The sequence below is a fragment of the Pongo abelii genome, chromosome 19 (genome assembly GCF_028885655.2).
Source record: "Pongo abelii isolate AG06213 chromosome 19, NHGRI_mPonAbe1-v2.0_pri, whole genome shotgun sequence".
Classification (NCBI taxonomy): Eukaryota; Metazoa; Chordata; class Mammalia; order Primates; family Hominidae; genus Pongo; species Pongo abelii.
Window position 1 is genome coordinate 631354 of NC_072004.2, and position 23838 is coordinate 655191.

Consider the following 23838-nt stretch of genomic DNA (forward strand, 5'->3'; position numbering starts at 1 on the left):
ATATGCCGCACACCTTCTTTCTGGGTCCTTCTCTGCCATGTCAGGCTGCATTAAAATAAAAAGACTGGGTAGAGTGGATTTAAAATTCATTCTTCATTTCTCTAAATCTCAGAACACTGAATTTTCTTTCTTTTTTTTTTTTTTGAGACAGAGTCTCCCTCTGTCGCCCAGGCTGGAGTGCAGTGGCGCGATCTCTGCTCACCACAACCTCTGCCTCCCGGGTTCAAGCGATTCTCCTGCCTCCGCCTCCCCAGTAGCTGGGATTACAGGCACCTGCCACCGTACCCGGCTCATTTTTGTATTTTTAGTTGAGACGGGGTTTCACCACGTTGGCCAGGCTGGTCTCAAACTCCTGACCTCAGGTGATCCGCCCACCTCGGCCTCCCCAGAAGCTGGGATTACAGGCGTGAGCCACCGCGCCCGGCCATAACAGTGAATTTTCTAACCAATTTACTGATGACCTAGCTGGGCTTTGCAACCCAACAGAGCTGAATTAGCTGTGACTTACAACACTCTAATTGAAGTGCCACAGGGATGAAGGTGGTGAGACGCCGAGTCTGCTTTCAAAAACCTTACAGTTTAGAAGTGGAAAATGGTGAAAATGGTAAACTTTATGTTACATGTATTTGGCCACAATATAAAAATACGAAGCGACAACCACATATGGCAGATCAGGCCAACTGCCAGGAGAAATGAGCAAAAGAAGGCCCAGGAGGAAGAGTGGCTGTATTCTAGTTAACTAGAGCTGCCAGGAGGGCCCTGCATCTTCAAACACACTGAACTATCTCAAACATCCGCCCTACAGCTGCTGTCCTTCCAAACAGGGGCCGCTCCAAGAACCGACCGTTGCGGGTTGAGTTTGGCCCTCACTCGTCAGTGAAATCTTCAGTCGATACCGCGTTTGCTGGAGGCCGTGTGGGATAGATCAAACGGTGGAGAATGTGGTTCTGGAGCCAGACTGCCTGGGTTCAAATCCCTGCTCTGCTATAAACCACCTGGGGCACTCCGGCATGCCACACACCCTCTCAGAGTCAGTTTCCTCATGAGTAAAGGAGGATAATAACAACACTGCTTCGTCCTGTTGCTGTGAGAATTGGATTAATGCATGTGCGGCGCTGACAACACTGCCTGGTTCACAGTGAGTGTCAGGCCGGGCACGGTGGCTCACCCCCGTAATCTCAGCACTTTCGGAGGCAGAGGAGGGCGGATCACCTGAGGTCAGGAGTTCGAGACAAGCCTGGCCAACACAGTGAAACCCGTCTCTACTAAAAATACAAAAATTAGCCGGAGGCGGTGGCAGGTGCCTGTAATCCCAGCTACTTGGGAGGCTGAGACCGGAGAATCGCTTGAACCTCAGAGGCTGAGGTTGCAGTGAGCCGAGGTCACACCACTGCACTCCAGCCTGGGCAACAAGAGCGAAACTCTGTCTCAAAAAATAAAAATAAAATAAAATAAAACACAGGAAGTGTTCAAACACATGCTAGAAATAATGAGGAGGAGGATGTCTGGAAAGAATACTGCCAGCTATGCAGGGCGGCTCACGCCTGTAACTTCAGCACTTTGGGAGGCCAAGGTGGGTGGGTCACTTGAGCTCAGGAGTTCGAGACCCCTGGGCAACATGGTGAAACCCCATCTCTAAAAACAATTAGCCTGGCACGGTGGCACACGTCTGTAGTCCCAGCTACTAGGGAGGCTGAGACAGGAGAATCACCTGAACCTGGTGTGGTCAAGGCTGCAGTGAACTGTGATGGTGCCACTGCACTCCAGCCTGGCGACAGAGAGACCTTGTTTAAAAAAAAAAAAAGGCTGGGCGCAATGGCTCACACCTATAATCCTAGCACTTTGGGAGTCCAAGGCAGGCAGATCACCTGAGGTCAGGAGTTCGAGATCAACCTGGCCAACATGGTGAAACCCCGTCTCTATTAAACATACAACAATTAGCTGGGCAAGGAAACAGGCGCCTGTCATCCCAGCTACTTGGGAGGCTGAGGCAGGAGAATCGCTTGAACCCAGGAGGTGGAGGTTGCAGTGAGCCGAGATCATGCCACTGCACTCCAGCCTGGGTGACAGAGCGAGACTTCATCTCAAAAAAAAAAAGAGAGAGACAGAGAGAGAATATTACCATTTCTACTGGACATAAATGGAAAAATATGATGTCCCCTGTAACCCCCATTTAGCACCCATGCCAGCAGCAGGCTCCCATTCTGGTGAAAGGAGAATGGGGAAATGATTTCTTAGGCCTCCTATCAACTTGGGATACCTCCAGATAGAGGGATCAGGGGACAACTGTACACAGGAAATGCCGGTTACTCTCAGCCTGGTGTGCAGAGACTTCTTTTTTTTTTTTTCTTGAGAGGGAGTCTCGCTCTGCCGCCCAGGCTGGAGTGCAGTGGTGCGATCTCAGCTCACTGCAACCTCCCCCTGCCGGGTTCACATCATTCTCCTGCCTCAGCCTCCCAAGTAGCTGGGACTACAGGCACCCACCAACACGCCTGGCTAATTTTTTGTATTTTTAGTAGAGACGGGGTTTCACCATGTTAGCCAGGATGGTCTCGATCTCCTGACCTTGTGATCCGCCCGCCTTGGCCTCCCAAAGTGCTGGGATTACAGGTGTGAGCCACCGTGCCTGACCGGTGTGCAGAGACTTCCTATGTCTCAAGAGCCTCACTTCACCGGCGAGATATTCTTTTACAACAGAAATCACTTTGCTGCTAGTGTGACAGGCAGAGGATCCGATCGGCTGCGTCCTCCTTTTCTCTCTTTATCTAAGAGATGTGTGTCCATGGCAAGCTGGCTTCCATCTTAACCTGTTGCTCCAAAGTGCTGTCAAATACACAGACGACTCCCAGGATAAAGGACGGCACACCAGGCTTCTCTTAGGTTGAACACAAAACAACCACTGCCCCCCCCCCCCCAAGCCTTTCTCCAAGGGGGCCGCTGCGTTCTGGAAGCCCCCACTCCTCCACGGCACGGCAGCGAGAGACAGAGTGTGGGGTGAGAGCACGGGCACAGGAGCAGACGGCTTGGGTTTGAATCCCAGCTCTGCCACTTTGGGTAAATGACTTAGTCTCCCCACACCTCACTCCCTTCAGCTGCAAAATGGCACGGGGGGCACCTCCCTGCTATAGTTACTGTGTGGATAGATCGTATGCACGAAGGGCTTGGAAACATCCCTGGCTCACAGTTAGCACTCACACGTGAATACTTCTCATGTGCCCTTCCAGATGCTCTTTCAGAAAGTCCATGCCAGGGCAAAGGGCCCCGCAAGCGGCCCTCATGCTGCAGGAGCGTCAAAGAGGCAGCACTGGACTAGATGGTGATGAGACCACCCTGGCGCCGCCAACCCTGCCAGGGCCAGGACCCAGAGCAGCCCACATACGGCGCATCTCACGCCAGCGGGCAGGGCCACCGAAAACACGGCGCATCTCACACGGGCGAGCAGGTCCACCCAGAACACAGAGCATCTCACGCCGGCAGGCAGGTCCACCCAGAACACGGAGCATCTCACACGGGCGGGCAGGTCCACCGTGAACACGGAGCATCTCACATGGCGGGCAGGTCCACCCAGAACACGGAGCATCTCATACAGGCGAGCGGGTCCACCGTGAACACGGAGCATCTCACACGGGCAAGCAGGTCCACCCTGACCACGGAGCATCTCACGCCGGCGAGCAGGTCCGCCCTGACAAAGGAAAGGGAGAGCCCAGGAGTGTCCACTCCCAGCAGCGGCTCTGGGTGCAGCAAAGGCACAAACTGGACAAAAGCAGCAATCCTTCTGATTAAACCTGTTCCACATCTTTCTAATTACACCTGCTCTAGGATGCGCGTGGCGGCTCATGTCTGTAATCCCAGCACTTTGGGAGGCCGAGGCGGGCAGATCACCTGAGCTCAGGAGTTCGAGGCCGGCTTGGTCAACGTGGCGAAACCCCGTCTCTACCAAAAAGGCAAAAATGAGCCAGGCGTGGTGGCGCACGTCTGTAATCCCAGCTACTCAGGAGGCTGCGACAGGAGAACTGCTTGAACCTGGGAGGCAGAGGTTGCAGTGAGCTGAGATCCCGCCATTGCAATCCAACCTGGGCAACAGAGTGAGACTCCCTCTCAAAAACAAAACAAAAAACCTGCTCGACACCCTTCCAATTAAACCCGCTCAACATCCTTCCAGTTAAACCTGCCACTTCATTAAGGAAAGAAAGACATTTTCCAGGCTAGCACTGGTCTGTGGGCCCTTCTTTTTCAAAATGGGAGATGGCAGAGTTTTATACAGAAACATCGCTAGTTCCAAGCAGAAAGCCCAGAGACACAGGGGAGCCGCCGGTGGCCACACAGGTGGAGCATGAGAGGCTAAGAAATGGAAATACAGTGCTGCACGTGGCCGGGAGCCCGGGCCCGGCTGTGGGCTGCAGTTCCGTGATCCTGGAGGGGAAGGCCACGTGGGTTACTGGGGAGGATGAAGGATGAACACGGGAAAGAGGCTGCGTTTCACATGCAACCCACCTTCGAAGACGCCAACCAGAGGCACCTACGGCACATCCCGAGACACGTGGGGGCCCGTCTCCTCCTCCTTCCAGGAGTCACCCCCCAGGCAACTTGGCTACTAAACTTCCGTCCAGAAAGTGCACCTTCAGGGCAGGGTGCAGTGGCTCAGGCCTGTAATCCCAGCACTTTGGGAGGCCGAGGCGGATCACCTGAGGTTAGGAGTTCAAGACCAGCCTGACCAACATGGTGAAACCCCCATCTCTACCAAAAATACAAAAATTAGCTGGGCGTGGTTGCGCACGCCTGTAATCTCAGCTGCTCGGGAGGCTGGGGCAGGAGAATTGCTTGAACCTGGGAGGCGGAGGTTGCGGTGAGCCGAGATCGCGCCATTGCACTCCAGCCTGGGCAACAAGAGCAAAATTCCGTCTCAAAAAAAAAGAAAAAAAAAAGAAAAGAAAGCAAGCAAGCTGCACCTTCAGACTGAATTCAATGAACAACAACAAATGAGTGAGGTTAAAATAATGGCCACGAATGAAGAGACAAACGCATTGATGTTTTACTTGTCACCCTTTCAGACGTGCCAAATGCAAAGTATTTAATGACGCCCGTCCACTGCTGGCGTGGGGAGTCCCGTTCCCCGACACAGGGAACGCGATCTCACCTGTAACACCAATTAAGGAGGTTCATTGACTGTGCCATTCAACTTCCTGCCTCACGGCTCCGCGAGCCCAGAGATGAGCAGTTAGCTGGAAGCACAAACGGCATATGGCTGCCAGGCTCTTTCTGGCCGACACCACAGACGGAGGGAAAGGCTGTTTCCCCCACGCTGCAGCTCTCGCAAGCTGACAGAAGGGATTTCCTAAAGCCCCATCTGGTATAAAAGCCTCCACTGGGCAGAGTGGTTTGGAACAGCAAGCGGGTGGCTGGTAATAACAGGCTAGGGCCATATGTGCTCAGGAGAGGAGATCTTAGGAAGCGGTTGGGAGTTTGCATAGGAGGGGGAACGAGGAGCCAGCGTCGGTCTGGAGTCAGAGCGACCCCGTCCCAGCGGCAGTCACTTCTAGTGGGGGATAGGGTTTCTGTGGCTTGTGGCCTTGTGGATCTCCCTGCTGACATTATCAGGAAAGAGCTCAGATGTGCCACGCTCAGTCCGAGTAGCACCTTTCGACGTGAATGTTGGGACCCTGACCTGCAGCCGTCTTTTCTTGACGTGAACGTTGGGACCCTGACCTGCAGCCGTCTTTTCTCGACGTGAACGTTGGGACCCTGACCTGCAGCCGTCTTTTCTCGACGTGAGCGTTGGGACCCTGACCTGCAGCCGTCTTTTTTCGACGTTGAGCGTTGGGACCCTGACCTGCAGCCGTCTTTTTTCGACGTGAGCGTTGGGACCCTGACCTGCAGCCGTCTTTTTTCGACGTGAATGTTGGGACCCTGACCTGCAGCCGTCTTTTCTTGACGTGAACGTTGGGACCCTGACCTGCAGCCGTCTTTTTTCGACATGAGTGTTGGGACCCTGACCTGCAGCGTCTTTGGGAGATGGGCCATCACACGGGTTCGACCCAGAATTTAAGTTCATTCACAAAGAGAAACAAATCTGAATGTTTTCACTCCAGATCTTTCCAGAACCCGTGAGACTAAAACAAAAGAACAAGGAAGAAAGGAGGCATAGGAATGAGGACTCCGTGGAGGGAAAAGGGTCATTCCCTGTCGCTTTGGGGAATCTGCTGCAAAAACACGCCTGTCCAGGCCATCCTACGTCCCGTCCTGCCCTCCTTAGCTGGAAGGTGGAGACCAGGCCATCACACGTCCCGTCCTGCCCTCCTTAGCTGGAAGGTGGGAGATGTCACCAGTTCACCCTAACCCCAGCCCATCCACTCCTGTGGCTGAGAACAAGCTATGAGGCGATCGCATGTGAAGGCCAATGAAAGGACTTTGCAAAAAATACAAACATATGGTAGGTTTCTACATACAAGGTTTCTTTTTTTCTTTTTTTTTTTTTTGAGATGGAGTCTCCTTCTGTCACCTAGGCTGGAGTGCAGTGGTGCGATCTTGGCTCACTACAACCTCCGCCTCCCAGGTTCAAGCGATTCTCCTGCCTCAGCCTCCTGAGGAGCTGGGATTACAGGCACCTGCCACCATACCTGGCTAATTTTGGTATTTTTAGTAGAGATGGGATTTCATCATGTTGCCCAGGCTGGTCTCAAACTCTTGACCTTGTGATCTGCCCGCCTCGGCCTCCCAAAGTGCTGGGATTACAGGCATGAGCCACTGCACCCAGCCTGTTTTTTTAAATGAAAACAAAAATCCATGCCAAGATGCCTGAAAACAGACCTATCCCCAGGAGACAGGGTCAGTGCAGGTGCCCGAGGACAGGAAACCAGGGCTCACCCCAGCACCCCAGAGCTCCAGGCTCTGATTTTCTAGTAATTTCCAACATAGCACTTGACTGACATGTCCAGCATGGACTCTTGGCACGGGAGAGAACTCCTAGGACCAGCTGCTCCAGTGAGAAAGGTCAATTTCATAAACTATGGGAACACGGGAGGTGATCCACTGAATTGAGAGAGAGAGAGAATTCCACCCTTCTAGAATCCTGTCATCACCCTTACGACTCAACATCGGAGAGAGAATTCCACCCTTCTAGAATCCTGCCGTCATCTCCCTTACAACTCAACATCGGAGAGAGAATTCCACCCTTCTAGAATCCTGTCATCTCCCTTACGACTCAACATCGGAGAGAGAATTCCACCCTTCTAGAATCCTGTCATCTCCCTTACGACTCAACATTGGAGAGAGAATTCCACCCTTCTAGAATCGTGTCATCTCCCTTACGACTCAACATCGGAGAGAGAATTCCACCCTTCTAGAATCCTGTCATCTCCCTTACGACTCAACATCGGAGAGAGAATTCCACCCTTCTAGAATCCTGTCATCTCCCTTACGACTCAACATCGGAGAGAGAATTCCACCCTTCTAGAATCCTGTCATCTCCCTTACGACTCAACATCGGAGAGAGAATTCCACCCTTCTAGAATCCTGTCATCTCCCTTACGACTCAACATTGGAGAGAGAATTCCACCCTTCTAGAATCCTGCCATCATCACCCTCACGACTCAACATTGGAGAGAGAATTCCACCCTTCTAGAATCCTGCCGTCATCACCCTTACAGGCTGGACATCCAAAGACCATCTCACCTCTCCCTCATAAGACGAGGCCCTTCAGGGCCTATATCTTAGACCACTTTGTATCTTCAGTGCCTTACACGTGAGAGATACTCAATAAATGGGGATGCTGATGATGACACTCAGGCCAATCAGCTGGATGCTGATATGCAACCAGCTCCTCACATTTGACCTGGAGACGCAGCCTGAGCCACAGGTAGGCTGATATTCCATTTTAACACATTTGTCATGATTCCTCAGCAGAAAAGAAACCAGGCAAATAGGCCGGGTGTGGCAGCACACGCTTGTAATCCCAACACTTCGGGAGGCCGAGGAGGGCGGATCTCCTGAGGTCAGGAGTTTGAGACCAGCCTGGCCAACATGGCAAAACCCCGTCTCTACTAAAAATACAAAAATTAGCTGGGTGTGGTGGCACACGCCTGTAATCCCAGCTACTCGGGAGGCTGAGGCGGGAGAATCATTTGGAGGCGGGAGAATCACTTGAACCCGGGAGGCGGAGGTTGCAGTGAGCCGAGATCACACCACTGCACTCCAGCCTGGAGTGCACAGAGCGAGACTGCATCTCATAAATAAATAAATAAATAAGGTTTTAAAAATTAGGTGTTCGGAATAATGCTCACAATTTTAAGGAAATTGCCAGGCACAGTGGCTCATGCCTATAAATCCCAGCACTTTGGGAGGCCAAGGCAGGTGGATCACAAGGTCAGGAGTTCAAGACCAGCCTGGCCAAGACAACCCCGTCTCTACTAAAATTACTAAAATTAGGTGTGGAGGTGGGCGCCTGTAATCCCAGCTACTCAGGAGGCTGAGGCAGGGAACTGCTTGAATCCAGGAGGTGGAGCTTGCAGTGAGCCAAGATCGCGCCACTGCACTCCAGCCTGGCGACAGAGAGAGACTCTGTCTCAAAAAAAAAAGAGAGAAAAAAAATTTTCAGGAAATTGAACACACGAACAAAGGACTTATAGCAAAGCAGTTTTATTTTTGCGCAGAGGGGTGCCCCTTTGGCCAGTCGCCATGAGAGCACACCTGAACAAAGGGGCACGAGAGCCTTTATTCCTGACGCAAGTCCTGCCCCTGTACCCTTTTTTTATTGGCGGGGTCGGGTCGTATAATATAAACTAATCCCAGTTGGATAAACATTTGATTTTTTTTTAGATAGGGTGGGTACGTTAAAGAAAGTGGAGGGAAAGGGGAAGGGGTGTCTGTAATGAGCCAGAAAGTTAGTCTTTCTTTAAATAAGGAAAGGAATGTGAGCTGGTACTGATAACACCTGGTACTGTGGCGTGCAAAGTACAAAGGCGAGAAGGGAAAAGGAGAAAAAAGGAGAAAAATGGTGGGCGTGGGGGGGTACTATGAATTAAAGAATAAAAGATTGATCAGATTATTTGAAGAGAAACCTCATCATATCCCACATAGTCAAATCGTCCTGAAACTTTCTGCAGCTTCTGGTAGATGAGGAATGTGACTACGTAGCACCTACCGCCCCAAATGCTATTATAAATTACAAGTCAGCAGGGTGAGCTTTTCTGTGTCCGCTCTGCAAAACAAACAGAAGAGCAGGAAGTGTGGTTGGTGAGAACCACAGAGATGTTTGTCATCTCGGCACCGTCCGCACCTGTCCCCCCGTGGAGCCATCAGCACTCAGCACAGCTCCCTTCTCAATTTCCTATTTGATTGTTATTTCACAAGGGCTTTTCTTTTCCCCTTCTCGGCTGCGTGGAAAGCTGTTTCTTGGCAGAACTTTCCAGTGCCCAGTTATAAACCGCTTGTTGATCACTTTCCTGCTTCAGGAAGTCTCCACTGAGCCCTGGGCCAAATGACACGGAGGGGAGAGGAAATATTTACAATGATGTGAGGAACTCCCAGCCTGGAAAAAGAGACCAAAGAAGAAAGTCAGAAGGGACCGTTAGCCGGCGGTAACATCACCTCACTGGGAATCCGGCAAGCCAGGCATGTCCACAGCTCTGCAAACAGCCTCAGCCCCACTGCCACGGACCAGCCACGTCCACAGCAAAAAGAATCGTGTCCAACACTAAGAAACTGTGACCACCCGGTACCAAGATGCCTTTATATAGAAACGGACTGTGGCTTGCATTCTTTCCCTCCACCAGCTCCTGAAATGAAAGGGTTCCGTCGCACAATGAAATAAGTAACAGCAGGGAGAGAGAGAGAGGGAGGTAAATTGTTTGGAAAGTAGAAGACAGGGTGGAAAAGATGAAATTCAAGACAGATGTGTGAGACCCGCAAACATATGTCTTTGAATTTATGCATCCAAGTGATTGATGTAGAATAAGAAAAAACAGCTAGAAGCCCAATATAGAAATAAATATAGGAGTAAATACAGAACAAAGTATCACGTTCCCCTCTTCTTCCAGACCAACATCAACTCCATCTCTCTTTCCGCTACATAAAGTTGTTACAAAACCAGGCAAGTGAAGGATTGAAGATGAAACACTATGAATTAAGCAGAGGTTCTCTGTGGTCCCTGACGCTCTCAGGAGGATGTCAACCCCTGACGATTCATTTCCAATTACTGAACGTTGATTTCCATTTTTTTTTTGAGACGGAGTCCTACCGTGTCACCCAGGCTGTAGTGCAATGGCACGATCTTGGCTCCCTGCAACCTCTGCCTCCTGGCTTCAAGCAATTCTCCTACCTCAGCCTCCTGAGTATCTGGGATTATAGGCACCCACCACCACGCCCGGCTAATTTTTTTGAATTTTTAGTAGAGACAGGGTTTCACCATGTCGGCCAGGCTGGTCTCGAACTCCTGACCTCAGGTGATCTGCCCGCCTCAGCCTCCCAAAGTGTTGGGATTACAGGTGTGAGCCACTGCGCCCGGCTGATTTCTTGTCTCTAAAAGGCACTGCTATGGCTTAACATGAGCAGGATTTAAAAAATAGTAGCATTTGCCAGGTTCATGCCTGGCCATTAAGAAAAAATAAAGCAGGAAATTTAGACGGGCGTTTCCATCAAAACACAAAAGTCCAAGACTCTGGCCGGAAAGCCATTTTTACAATGCAGTATTTGTGCACGTCACTTTACTTCCAAACAGCGAACTCAAAGGGACCACCACACGACTGGTTCCAAATGCCTCCTACTGAGAGACACAGGCAGCTTGCCTCCTGGTTACCTTCTCTGTTTGAGGCTTCAGAAGCTAACAAGAAAGCGGACAGCAGCAGGAATGGCCCTGGATGTTAGATGCATCAGACAGAGAGGCTGAAGTGTGGTCTGAGGAGGGATAGCCGGGGGTGGTGGAGATGACGGAGGTTTTTCTGGATAGGCCAAGTGCCTATCCACTGCTCAGTAGGACGTCGGCTCCACACCACACATGTGCCTGGTCATTTTTCATCAATAAACATTCAATGAGCATCTCAAACCTACCAGGCATTTATGCCAGACGGTATGGGGTCAGATGAAGACAAAGGTCTTCGCCTTCGAGAAAGGAAGGGAGCCTGTCCGGTAAGTAACAGGCTCCGGCTTCCTCTCTAAACCCTCCCCTGGGATGGCAGTCCCCGCCCCACCCACACCCTTTGTTCCATGGCAGGCAATTGTGGTGGGTGTGCACGCTTGATCTAAGACCAATCACGCTCTCTCCTGGGAATTCAGAAAGTGGATACAAAGACAGATTCACTAAGACCGGAGCTTCCCAGCTGGGCGCGGTGGCTCACACCTGTAATCCCAGCACTTTGGGAGGCTGAGACAGGTGGGTCACCTGAGGTCAGGAGTTAGAGACCAGCCTGGCCAACAGGGTGAAATCTCATCTCTACTAAAAATACAAAAATTAGCTGGGCGTGGTGGCAGGTGCCTGTAATCCCAGCTACTCAGGAGGCTGAGGCAGGAGAATCGCTTGAACCTGGGAGGCAGAGGTTGCAGTGAGCCGAGATTGCACCACTGCACTCCATCCTGGGCGACAGACAAAAAAAAAAAAAAAAAGATGGGAGCTTCCCAACCAGCGTGCTAGGAGCAGGCTCCAGGAGGGCACCGCACTGACCCTCTCAGCCTCAGGGGCCACTGGACTCCCTCTTCCCTCCCTCCACGTCCTTGTCCTCTGGCAGCCAGGTGCCTCGCCCCTTATCTCCACAGACAAGCAATCATCATTTCCTAAATGTGACAGGATGCAGAGCAGGTAGAGGAGTGCTGAAGAGCTGACAGTGGAGGTGAGAACCATAAACTCACGTCAAGGGCAGGCAGGGGTCACCTTGCTGGGCCAGGGACTGCAGAGAGAAATGGAGCTGACAGAGAGGAGGACAGATAAGGAGGGGCAGGAGAGACACCAGTCAGACAGCAGTGAACGAGAGAAGCTGCAGAGGCCCCAAGGAGCCCGAGAGCGACCTGCTCCTCAAACCCCAGGCTGGTCCCTCCGCATCCCAGCTGGGTGCCGTTCCTGCATCTGGAGGCCCCTGCGACAAAGGACTGTGTTCAGAGAGTCTAACCCAATCCACCTAAGGCAGCTGGAGTCCCTTTCTGCTCCTGGTAAACAACTCCTAACTAAGACAGGTACGTGGGTCTGTGTGTGTGGAGAGTCCGAGCACATCACTAAATCCTCACTGCTTAGAACGCCAGAAAAAGAAAAGCAAAATCACTTGACGGACACTCTCAGCCCTTTCAAATCCCTTTCTCACGGATCATTCTTCTGTCTTCCCCACGAGCCCCAGGGCCTGGGGAGGAGACACCTGCTCCTGCTCCCACGAGGTACGCAGAGGAAGGAGCAAGATGATGGCTTCAGACAAGGGAGCACATGAGTTTCCCGTACCTCCTGCTCCCTGCAGCCAGCAGCCCATTTCTTAAGTGGGAGCCTAAGATACACAAACGTTTCACATGTGTGCGGACACCAGAAAAGTCAGTCCACTGCTCCGACCTGTGGGTCCAAGGAAGGTGGCCGTGAGCAAACTCACAAACTTGCCAAGAAATGCCATTTTGTGAGTTCCCAAAGTAGGGCTCTTCCTCCGGGAAGGTTTTGCGAGCTCACTGTCTCCAGGGGGGCTGGGGGGGGCACCCAGTTTTGCTCACTCGCTCTCTCCAGGGGGGCAGCGTGGGGGCCCCGGGAGCTGAGTCAGGAGGGACGAAGGCGGGAGGTTTCTTCTGCAGACAAGATGAATGGCCACACGTCCCTTAGAGCACACTCCCGAGGTAGAATCACACACATGATATTCAGAAGCAGGCACAGTACATCTTCCCCAACTTTAGTTTTCAAAGGCAGTTCAATGAGGGGGCTGCCGTCGGCGGACACTCCCCGGCCAGGTGTGTGGGCACCTTCCCGTGCGCTGGTTCCAGACGCCACCAGTGCCACAGAACCAAGACGGGCAGAGGGTGGAGTTTCTGGGGTTGCAACAAGACTTGACCTTCTCCTCCAGAACAGAAACGTCCCAGTGAATCAGACCCAGACGATGCCACTAATCACTTGCTTAGGAAACTTAAAACTGCTGAGGCCTTCGGAACAGAAACCACACACAAACGGCTTCTCCATCAGGAGCACAGCTTCTCCATCGGGAACACGGCTTCCTGGGACAGGCTGAACACTTTAAAGAGCATGATAATCCTGTCAACTTTTAGCAGAACCGAACTGCTAAACATCAATAAGTTTCAACCTGGTCTCCAGACCACCCAGAGAAAGGTCTGTGTCCAAAACCCAGGGGAGGCGGTGGGGAGGCCGGGGTCCAGCAAGCCTGAGCTCCGCTTGCCACTTGGCTCCGGCTCCACCCAAAGTTCCCCGGCTGAAATGAAGACGCCAGGACAAAGGGCAGCAGGAGCCTCTGGGCTGCAGATGGGAGAGAAGATGCTTAGAAGGCATGAGCGGGGGGCGGGAAGCAGAGGGGCTGAGGGGGCTACAGAATGAATCTGAGGTCACCGTGTCCTCCAGCTACAAGAAAGGGTAGGTGGAAAGAGCAGGGTGGCAAAGTCAGCCAGGCTGGGAAGGTCCCTTCACCTCTCTGAGAAGCTACTTCCCCTGCACACTGGGAGAAACCCTCGTGCTTGCCTCATAGGCTTGCTATGAAGATGAAGGCAGATGTGAAATCCAGATGGCTGCTCCCAGCACCCAGTTTCCAAGCTCAGGCATCCACATGTATCATTTACAATTTGTGCCCTCCTCACTCAGATGTTTATTTACTTATTTTGCTTTGAATAGACTCCTTTAAAAAAAATCTATTTTGAAAGGAAACTTTATATTGCTATTGTAAGTGGAGAACCAGCACCACTCACCATAAATAGAGGCTAAGTGTCAAAATGAAAAGAACAAAGAACAAGCCATTATTACAAGTGATCTGACTCGTGTTGCCTGCGGAAAGCTGAGGTCGGCTTTCTCTACGGAAGGGAGATTAGCAAATTTTCCAGTGGTTTAAAGATGGCGCCACAGCGAGACTTTCTCCTGATCTAACCAGAGACTTGAAATGGAGAGTGGAAAAAGCTGGAAAAAGCACGCTGTAGCTCAATCAGGGGCGCCAGTCTCAGGAACGGCCCTGCCACCCTAATCCCTCAGGTCCTGTGCCAACGGAGGCAGCGGCGAGAGTCTCAGGAACGGCCCTGCCACCCTAATCCCTCAGGTCCTGTGCCAACAGAGGCAGCGGCGAGAGTCTCAGGAACGGCCCTGCCACCCTAATCCCTCAGGTCCTGTGCCAACGGAGGCAGCGGCGAGAGTCTCAGGAACGGCCCTGCCACCCTAATCCCTCAGGTCCTGTGCCAACGGAGGCAGCGGTGAGAAAAGGGAGCAAGAATCCTGTGGCCCTGGCTTATCCCTGCACGCTGGCCAAGGCCCCACAGCCTCTAGAAGGCTCTTGGCCAAACAGCAATCCCTGCTGGCTTAGTCCCAGCTCTTCTGCCATCTGGGGGCATCCCGATGACACCTCCTCACAAGTCCCATCAGCGAGAACCTGCCTCAGCCACAGCCTGAGTCGGGGCGTCTCCAGCAAGGAACCTCATCAAGCTCCCCACTGACCAGGACGTGGGCCACAAGCTGGCTCCCTGGGACCCCCCGTGCCCACAGCTGGCATCTTGCTCCCCAAACTCAAACCTGTTTCCTCTCTCCTTTCTACCTCCAGAAAAAGCCAGGATGGATTATGGAGACAGACTTGCCTCTGAATGTCCTTACTGATGCCCAGAAAATTTCAGGGGAGGGGAAAAAAGAAAACCCAACACTTCCTTTCCCTTCCAGCTCCCAGAGCTCCGAGCTGGTGTCGGATTTGGATATGGGGCTCCTGGAAGCAGATATGGAGCAGAAAGTAGGGCTGGGTGGGTGGAGGAGGGAGGCAGGAGCCCCGTCTGCTCTCTGAGTCAGCCCGAGCTATAGAGTGGGGCCAGGTCCCCCTGCATGGTCGGAATTACGCGTATGCCAAGCCTAACCGTCCTGTCCTTACAAAGGAGGCCTGGAGCTCCCTCCAGCACAAATAGCAAATTGGGAAGAAAGAGCTTGACCAGAAGGGTTTAATGCAGCATTTCCCCAGGACGCCTGTTTCCCCAGGATGCCTCAGTGTCTCAGGGACTCATGCAGATTTCCAGGCCCCACCTCTGACCCACTGGATCTGACCCAGGGGGTAAGACCTAAAGTATAAATTTTTTCTTTTTTTTTTGAGACAGAGTCTCACTCTGTCACCCAGGCTGGAGTGCAGTGGCGCGATCTCGGCTCACTGCAAGCTCCGCCTCCCAGGTTCAAGCGATTCTCCTGCCTCAGCCTCCTGAGTAGCTGGGACCACAGGCACCCACCACCACGCCCAGCTAAAAACGTAAATGTTAAGAAAATTCCCGGCCGGGCGCGGTGGCTCACGCCTGGAATCCTGGTACTTTGGGAGGCTGTGGATCCCCTGAGGTCAGGAGTTTGAGACCAGCCTGGACAGCATGGTGAAACCTCGTCTCTACTAAAAATACAAAAATTAGTCGGGTGTGGTGGCGCACACCTGCAGTCCCTGCTACTCGGAAGGTGGAGGCAGGAGAATCGCTTGAACCCAGGAGGCGCAGGTTGCAGTGAGCCGAGATCACGCCACTGCCCTCTAACCTGGGTGACAGAGTGAGACTCTGCCTAAAAAAAAAAAAAAGAAAAAGAAAGCCCTCAGGTAACTCAGGCCCACTGAAGTCTCTTTCCCACATGGTGTCTCTCTGTCCTTACTGTGTGTCCCTCGCCCGGGCTAATTCTTCCTCACCCTGCAGATATCAGGTCAAACATCAGCTCTTCAGGGGAGCCTTCTCTGCCTACCACCTCCCTCCCAAGTTTAGACCCAGGTGCTCTATATATGTCCAAGCCCTAGTATTCTTCCTTTACAGTACTTCTCACTATTTCTATTATATATTTTTTGTTTAATTTTTTTTTTTCAAGACAGAGTCTCACTCTGTCGCCCAGGCTAGAGTGCAGTGGTGCGATCTCAGCTCACTGCAACCTCTGCCTCCCGGGTTCAAGTGATTCTCCTGCCCCAGCCTCCCAAGTAGCTGGGACCACAGGCGCCCACCACCACACGGCTAAGTTTTGCATTTTTAGTAGACACGGGGTTTCTCCATGTTAGCCAGGATGGTCTTGATCTCCTGACCTCCTGATCTGCCCGCCTTGGCCTCCCAAAGTGCTGGGATAACAGGCGTTATCCCAGCCACCGCGCCTGGCCAATTTCCATTCTGTAGTTGTGTGACTTGTTGAATCCTGTGTGTCCCCCACTGGACTACAGAGCTCCACGTTAGCTCACTCTGCTTCTGGCATCAGACATGGCACAAAGTAGGCTTGCAGTAAAAATATCTGTGGATTAAATGAATGAATCTGGAATAGCTGTTTCTAATTCTCGCTTTCCACCATACTCGCTCTTCTCACTAAGGTTTTCTAGACACCTGAAAGCAGGTACTTCGAAGGAAAGATCCTGCCGCTAGAATATTTTTCAGTTAGATGGACTTAAAACAATCCTACCTGCTCACCTGAGTGGAGTTTTAAGAGTTTAAAATTTCGGCCGGGAGCGGTGGCTCACGCCTGTCATCCCAGCACTTTGGGAGGCCGAGGCGGGCGGATCACAAGGTCAGGAGACTGAGACCATCCTGGCTAACACGGTGAAACCCCTTCTCTACTAAAAAAAAAAATACAAAAAATTAGCCAGGCGTGGTGGTGGGCGCCTGTGGTCCCAGCTACTCGGGAGGCTGAGGCAGGAGAACGGCGTGAACCCAGGAGGCGGAGCTTGCAGTGAGCCAAGATCGCGCCACTGCACTCCAGCCTGCGCGACAGAGCAAGACTCCGTCTCAAAAAAAAAAAAAAAATTGTGGCCAGGCACGGTGGCTCGCGCCTGTAATCCCAGCACTCTGGGAGGCCGAGGAAGATGGATCACCCGAGGTCAGGAATTCGAGACCAGCCTAGCCAACATGGTGAAACCCCATCTCTATTAAAAATAAAAAAATTAGCTGGGTGTGGCCGCAGGCACCTGTAGTTCCAGCTACTCGGGAGACTGAGGCAGGAGAATTGCTTGAACTCAGGAGGCGGAGGTTGCAGTGAGCCAAGATCGCACTACTGCACTCCAGCCTGGGCAACAGAATGAGACTCCGTCTCAAAAAAAAAAAAAAGAGTTTGACATTTTTCATATAGAAGCTGAGTGCAGAGGCTCACAGCTATAACTACAAGCACTTTGGGAGGCCAAGGCGGGAGGGTCAATTGAGCACAAGAGTTTGAGACCAGCCTGGGCAACATAGCAAGACCCCATCTCTACAAAAAGTAAAACATTAGCTGGGTGTGGTGGAGCAAACCGGTAGTCCCAGATAACAACTGGAAGGCTGAGAAGGGAGGATCACTTGAGCCCAGGAGTTTTTGAGGCTGCAGTGGCTCTGATCACGCCACTGCGTTCCAGCTTGAGCGACAGAGCGAGACATCATCTCAAATAAATACATAAATAATTCTCATATACTAACAAAGAATAAGAAGAGAGGCAGCCTTTGAATCCCCTGGGTCTGATAGTGCCCAAGGGGCTCCAGGACAGCTTTGCTCAGGGTTACAAGCAGAGGGAAGTCAATGTTTTCCACTCAATCCAAGATATCTTCTTTGCAGCTAGTAAAAACTTGACTGCTCCCCAGGATCAAAATGTGGGTAAAATTTCCCCCAGATTTCTCTCTTAAGTTCTATTCACGAACAGGTTTGTTGAAAAGTTTTGTTTGAATTAGCAGAACTCTCTCTCTCTGAAAACACACCCCAGAAGGAAGCAGTCCTCCCATTCTCCAGCAAGTACAGGCAAGGTCCCATCTGATCCACCAGTTCTGGCAGCCAAATACCCACAAATGTTTGGCTCTGCCATGGGATATGTAGAATAAATTAAGTTTAGGGGGAAAAAATCATAAAACAAGCCTCTGAGTCTAAAGACTCTGTGTACCTTGGCAGGAGGAATGTGTGTGTTACAACAAACCCTATCCAGTGTGCCAGGGAGCTCAATCAAAACCAGCAGAAAATGATTCCTGTCATGAGACAGGCAACTCCACAGCCGGCCCCTGGGGGAGATGAAGATAAGAGGGTCCAATCTAGGCCGGGCGCCGTGGCTCACACCTGTAGTCCCAGCACTTTGGGAGGCCTAGACGGGCAGATCACGAGGTCAAGAGATCAAGACCATCCTGGCCAACATGGTGAAACCCCATCTCTACTAAAAATATAAAAATTAGCTGGGCGTGGTGGCACATGCCTATAATCCCAGCTACTCGGGAGGCTGAGGCAGGAGAATCGCTTGAACCTGGGAGGCAGAGGTTGCAGTCAGCCGAGGTCACGCCACTGCACTCCAGCCTGGCAACAAAGTGAGACTCCGTCTCAAAAAAAAAAAGAGGGTCCGATCTCTCCTTGCACTTGCCAAAATTATTTTGCATCATGGCCGAGGACAGAAAAAGCCTAAAACCCTGAGTAAGAGGAGACGGACATTCTAAAGTCAAAGCCTCTGCAAACACAAAACAAACTCCACAGGAAAACTTGCTCACGGAGGTCTTTCCCTCTGGGACTCCGGCTGGATGTCTTCTGCTAGGAGATGAGTCTTAAGTCACTGCAGGGCATGCTTTGCAACAGGAGTCTGTGGATAAAGTAGGGCTCCACTGGTCTTGCTAAGTACTTGTCTTTTTTTCTTTTTTTTTTTTTTTGAGACAGAGTCTCACTCTGTCGCCCAGGCTGGAGTGCAGTGGCGCAATCTCGGCTCACCGCAACCTCCGCCTCCCAGGTTCAAGTGAGTCTCCTGCCTCAGCCTCCCGAGTAGCTGAGATTACAGGCGCCCACCACCATGCCCAGCTAATTTCCTACTTTTAGTAGAGACGGGGTTTCTCCATGTTAGTCAGGCTGGTCTTGAACTCCTGACCACAGGTGATCCTCCTCCCAAAGTGCTGGGATTACAGGAGTGAGCCGCCGGCCACGCCCAGCCTACTGTTCACATTTCTACCAATATCCTGTTCACAACTGCCTAGGTTTTCTCCGAGACAGCTGAGGCTTTCTCTACAGCGCTCCTCTTTTCTTTCTGAGCCCTCCCCAGAACTGCCTTTCACATTCTGTTCAGGGCAACGCAGGCCCTTTCCATCATGAACCTCAAAACTCTTCTGACTTCTGCATGTCACCCAGTTCCAAAGTACTCCCACCACTTCAGGTATCAATTACAGCAGCACCCCCACTTCTCGGTACCAATTTATTTCTGTCTGAATCCATTCAAGCTGCTATAATAGGACAGTGCAGACTGTGTGGCTTAGGAACACAAAAGTTTCTTTCTCACAGCTGTGGTGGGCGGAAGTCCAAAGTCAAGGCACCGGTGGACTCAGTGTCTGGTGAGGGCACGATCCTCACAGATGGCGCCTTCTTGCTGCATCCTCACATGGTGGACGTGATCTGTCTTGGGCCTTTTCTTTTTTCTTTCTTTTTTTTTTTTTTTTGAGACGTAGTCTCACTCTGTTGCCCAGGCTGGAGTGCAGTGGCGCAATCTCAGCTCACTGCAACCTCCGCCTCCTAGGCTCAAGCGATTCTCCTGCCTCAGCCTACCAAGTAGCTGGGACTACAGGCACGCACCCAGGTAATTTCTGCATTTTTATTAGAGACGGAGTTTTGCCATGTTGGCCAGGCTGGTCTCGAACTCCTGACCTCAGATGATCTGCCTGCCTTGGCTCCCAAAGTGCTGGGATTACAGGTGTGAGCCACATCACACCCGGCCTAAACACCAACTATTCTAAAGCTGAAGTTAAGGATTTGTTTTAGACATACCTAAAACTACTGTGAAACCTTTAGTTTTCAAGAATATTCTAAAAAGCTGAGCATAAAAGCTGTAGCTTTCTTTCTCAATAGTCACCACCATCCCAAATATCACCAGGGCCATCAAAATAGGGCAGGAGGCAAGGTTTCTCTAAGTGGAATTCCTCATGGATACCTGGTAGAGGCCTCCTCTAGGTGGCACGAGTATCCCTCACTAAATAACACTGAGTAGAAGACTGAGAAGGTTATTCCTTTTGTAGTTTTCTTTCGATCCTTCCAATTACTTTAAGAGAAGAGTCTTGGTTTGATGTCAATAAATTACTAACGTTTCTCTAACACCTGCTCATCTTCCTTTTTAACCAAAGATATAAATCTTTTTTTTTTTTTTTTTTGAGATGGGGTCTTGCTCTGTCGCCCCAGGCTGGAGTGCAGTGGCGCAATCTCGGCTCACTGCAGCCTCGACCTCCCAGGCTCAAGTGATCCTCCCACCCCAGCCTCCTGAGTAGTGGGGTCACAGGTATGCACCACACCTGGCTAACTTTTGTATTTTTTTGTAGAGATGAAGTTTCACCATGTTGCGGCTAATTTTTGTATTTTTTCTATAGAGATGAGGTTTCGCCATGTTGCCCAGGCTGGTCTTGAACTCCTGAGTTCCAGGGATCCACCCGCCTTGGCCTCCCAAAGTGCTGGGATTACAGGCCTGAGCCAACACGTCCAGCCTAAATATAAATTTTTAAAATGAGTATATTTAAAGAAAAATTTAAGTAAATGGTAATATAGCTGGTATTGACATGAAAGAACCACAAAGGTGATACCGGATGGCTGAGCTATAGAAAACAGCCCTGCGGGCCGGGCGCGGTGGCTCACGCCTGTAATCCCAGCACTTTGGGAGGCCGAGGCGGGCAGATCACGAGGTCAGGAGATCGAGACCATCCTGGCTAACACGGTGAAACCCCGTCTCTACTAAAAATACAAAAAAATTAGACAGGCGTGGCGGTGTGCGCCTGTAGTCCCAGCTGCTGGGGAGGCTGTGACAGCAGAATTGGCATGAACTTGGGAGGCAGAGCTTGCAGTGAGCCGAGATCACGCCACTGCACTTCAGCCTGGGTGACAGAGCAAGACTCCGTCTCAAAAAAAAAAAAAAAAAAAAAAGAAAGAAAGAAAGAAAAAAAAAGAAAACAGCCCTACGGCTTACACAGGAAGGGTCTGAGATTCTGGTTCTCAGGATCTGCTATGACCGGAGGAAACTTGTTAGAACAGATTGGAGTTCCTGCTCTTCCCTCACTCTGTTAATTTGCTCGGTTGCCCTCAGGCTTCTCTTTCTATCCCATAGCTAGCCAAGGGCAGGCAGGGGCCAATTTTCTGGGTTTCTTGACCCTACTTTGAAGGCTCTCTGGCATGATAAAAATGGATCCCATCCACCAAGGAGGAAATGACAACATGATTTACTATTGGAAGCATCTGGTTCGAAGGCCACGGCACCTCCACTGTCTGGGAGAGTATCTTTACCAAAAAAACTTGCCACTCAAGAAACGGAGCAAGTTATTCCAGGAAATACTTTCAGATCCAGTTTCCCGTCCAGCTCCAGTTTGAAAATGAGGCCTTCTCAGTCTGACCCCACAACCATATTTCACAGACCGCCTCCCTAAGATGTGTTTATCCACGTTGACCATTAGTTCAAAGCGGTCGTTTGGAAGTGGAATAAAGAGTCACTCTCTAAATTCACCAAAGGAGTTAAGACAAGGAATACTGGAGCGGTTCCGACTGAGGTCACGGGGAGTTTAGGGGAAATTTTTGGTTTGGGTTTTCTCCTAGTTTTAATTGCTTATAAAAGCTCCTTAATGTCAAGTAAAGAACAACAACAAATGTGAAAAGTTAACTTTCCCCAAGATGTTTATTCAAAAGAAAAAAAAATGGTTCCCAGCAACCCTTATGCAGGAGGGAGGGGATTAGGACCAGATAATCTTGTATGAAAAGGAAAGGGAAACGCAAACTACTCAAATACAAAACAACAGCTGCACGGACGGGCCTGCCAGAGAAACAACTGATCTGCTCAGTCACGATCTGTTTCACGGATCCCAGATCTGCTCTGGGGACACCACAGTTAGCTCCACTCCCATCAAACGCGATTCAATGGACCATCCAAACCAAACTCAGGCTGCTTCCTTCTCTCTGAAAGGCCTGGCCCTCAGGCCATTCCAGACACCCCTTCCCTGTCCTCCATGGGGTACTCTGCCTTTTCACAGATGACTGAACAACAGGCAAAACCGAGCAAAGTAACAGAGGGAAGAACAGGAACTCCAATCTGTTCTAATGTGTTTCCTCTGGTCATAGCTGATCCTGAGAACCAGAATCTCAGACCCTTCCTGTGTAAGCATCAAGCAAAGGGCCCAAGACAGAGAGGTGTGGGTTACTTTTGCACTAAGAAAATTAGAAAGGGTAAGTCAGAAACTAAGGAAAACGCTCACTTCTGGCGGTGAAAGTGAGCCTTCTCTTTGTATATTATATACTTTTAAAAAATATATTATTATTATTATTATTTAAGACATAGTCTTGCTCTGTTGCCTAGGCTGGAGGGCAGTGGCCTGATCTCAGCTCACTGCAACCTCCGCCTCCTGGGTTCAAGTGATTCTCCTGCCTTAGCCTCCTGAGTAGCTGGGATTACAGGCGTGTGCCACCGTGCACAGTTAATTTTTGTATTTTCCATAGAGACAGGGTTTCGCCATCTTCGCCAGGCTGGTCTTGAACTCCCCACCTCAGGTGATCCACCCACCTTGGCCTCCCAAAGTGCTGGGATTACAGGCGTCAGCCACCGTGCCTGGCCTACATAGTTTTGACTTTTGAACCTCGTAAACATTTTACTTACTAAAAGAATAAAATCAACTAAAAAGTAGGAGCAAACAGCAAATCCTAAAGTTTAATATGAACAGAAACATGTGACCCTAACTCTAATAACAATTATTACCTATCTAGAGAAAAAGGCAAATAATTTAAGTGACTTGGATCTAGCTCTCTGACTATTCCTCCTTACTTGGATGTGGTCTAAGGACAAAAAGAACTGAAAAGAAAGTTTGAACTTGACTTGTTAGGATTACTGCTGGCCATGATTACGGATGTTGCAAATCTGTAAACAAGGTTATCACAGTGGGACGAGAGGAACACAGATACGGACTGGGGAAGTAAGGAAGGGCCCTGGGCGGCAGGTTCTGAGTGCAACATATCAGTATCAACTCAAGATTTTAAAACACATTTAAATTTCTCAGCTCTTTCTTCTTTTTTTTTTTTTGAGACACAGTTTCACTCTGTCGCCTACGCTGGAATGCAGTGGCACCATCTTGGCTCACTGCAACCTCCGCCTCCTGGGTTCAAGTGATTTGTGTGGCTCGGCCTCCTGAGTAGCTGGGGTTACAAACAAGTGCCACTATGCTCGGCTAATTTTTGTATTTTTAGTAGAGATGGGGTTTCATCATGTTGGCCAGGCTGGTCTTGAACTCCTGAACTCAGGTGATCCGCCCACCTCGGCCTCCCACAGTGCTGGGATTACAGGCGTGAGCCGCCGCGCCTGACCGTTCTTTGCTCTTTCTATTGAAAGTGGCTGGAGGCAGTGAGAGGCCCAGCAAGGAACACACTTCATGCCCAGATGTTGGTTTCTAAGGACCATCCCTCCACCAAAGGGAAGGAGGGTTTCTCAGAGGAAGAGCTGATTCCAAGACTAGGGGAGGGAGAGGCCAAGCTGAGCCTGAACATCTCACTGAGTGCCAGAAAAGCAAGCAAATGCTTACAGGATGCTGGGAACATGTTAAAAGACTCAAGAGCCATCTTGAAAAGACTCCCACTTAACAAATTTGGGATACAGTAAAAAATAGTGAAATTAATAAGCTATAGCAATAGATTTTTTTTCTTTAATCCCTGAGTCTGAAATGATACTAAAAAATGGAGTGGGAGAACATGAGGGGCTCTTTTTTGTTTGTTGTTTGTTTGTTTTAAATTGAGACAGAGTCTTGCTCTGTCACCCAGGCTGGAGTGCA

General features: G+C 50.7%; 1 protein-coding gene and 1 long non-coding RNA gene across 5 annotated transcripts in view; one reads left to right on the forward strand and one right to left on the reverse strand.

Moving 5' to 3' along the window:
* The window catches only part of NXN (nucleoredoxin), a 181814-nt gene that overhangs the window by 43102 nt on the left and 114874 nt on the right, over positions 1-23838 (reverse strand). The gene's annotated exons all lie outside the window — the stretch shown is intronic.
* Positions 7568-13400, forward strand: LOC129050995 (uncharacterized). Its single transcript, XR_008514942.2, has 3 exons — positions 7568-7855; positions 9450-10130; positions 11527-13400. It is a non-coding gene; the product is annotated as an uncharacterized LOC129050995 (long non-coding RNA).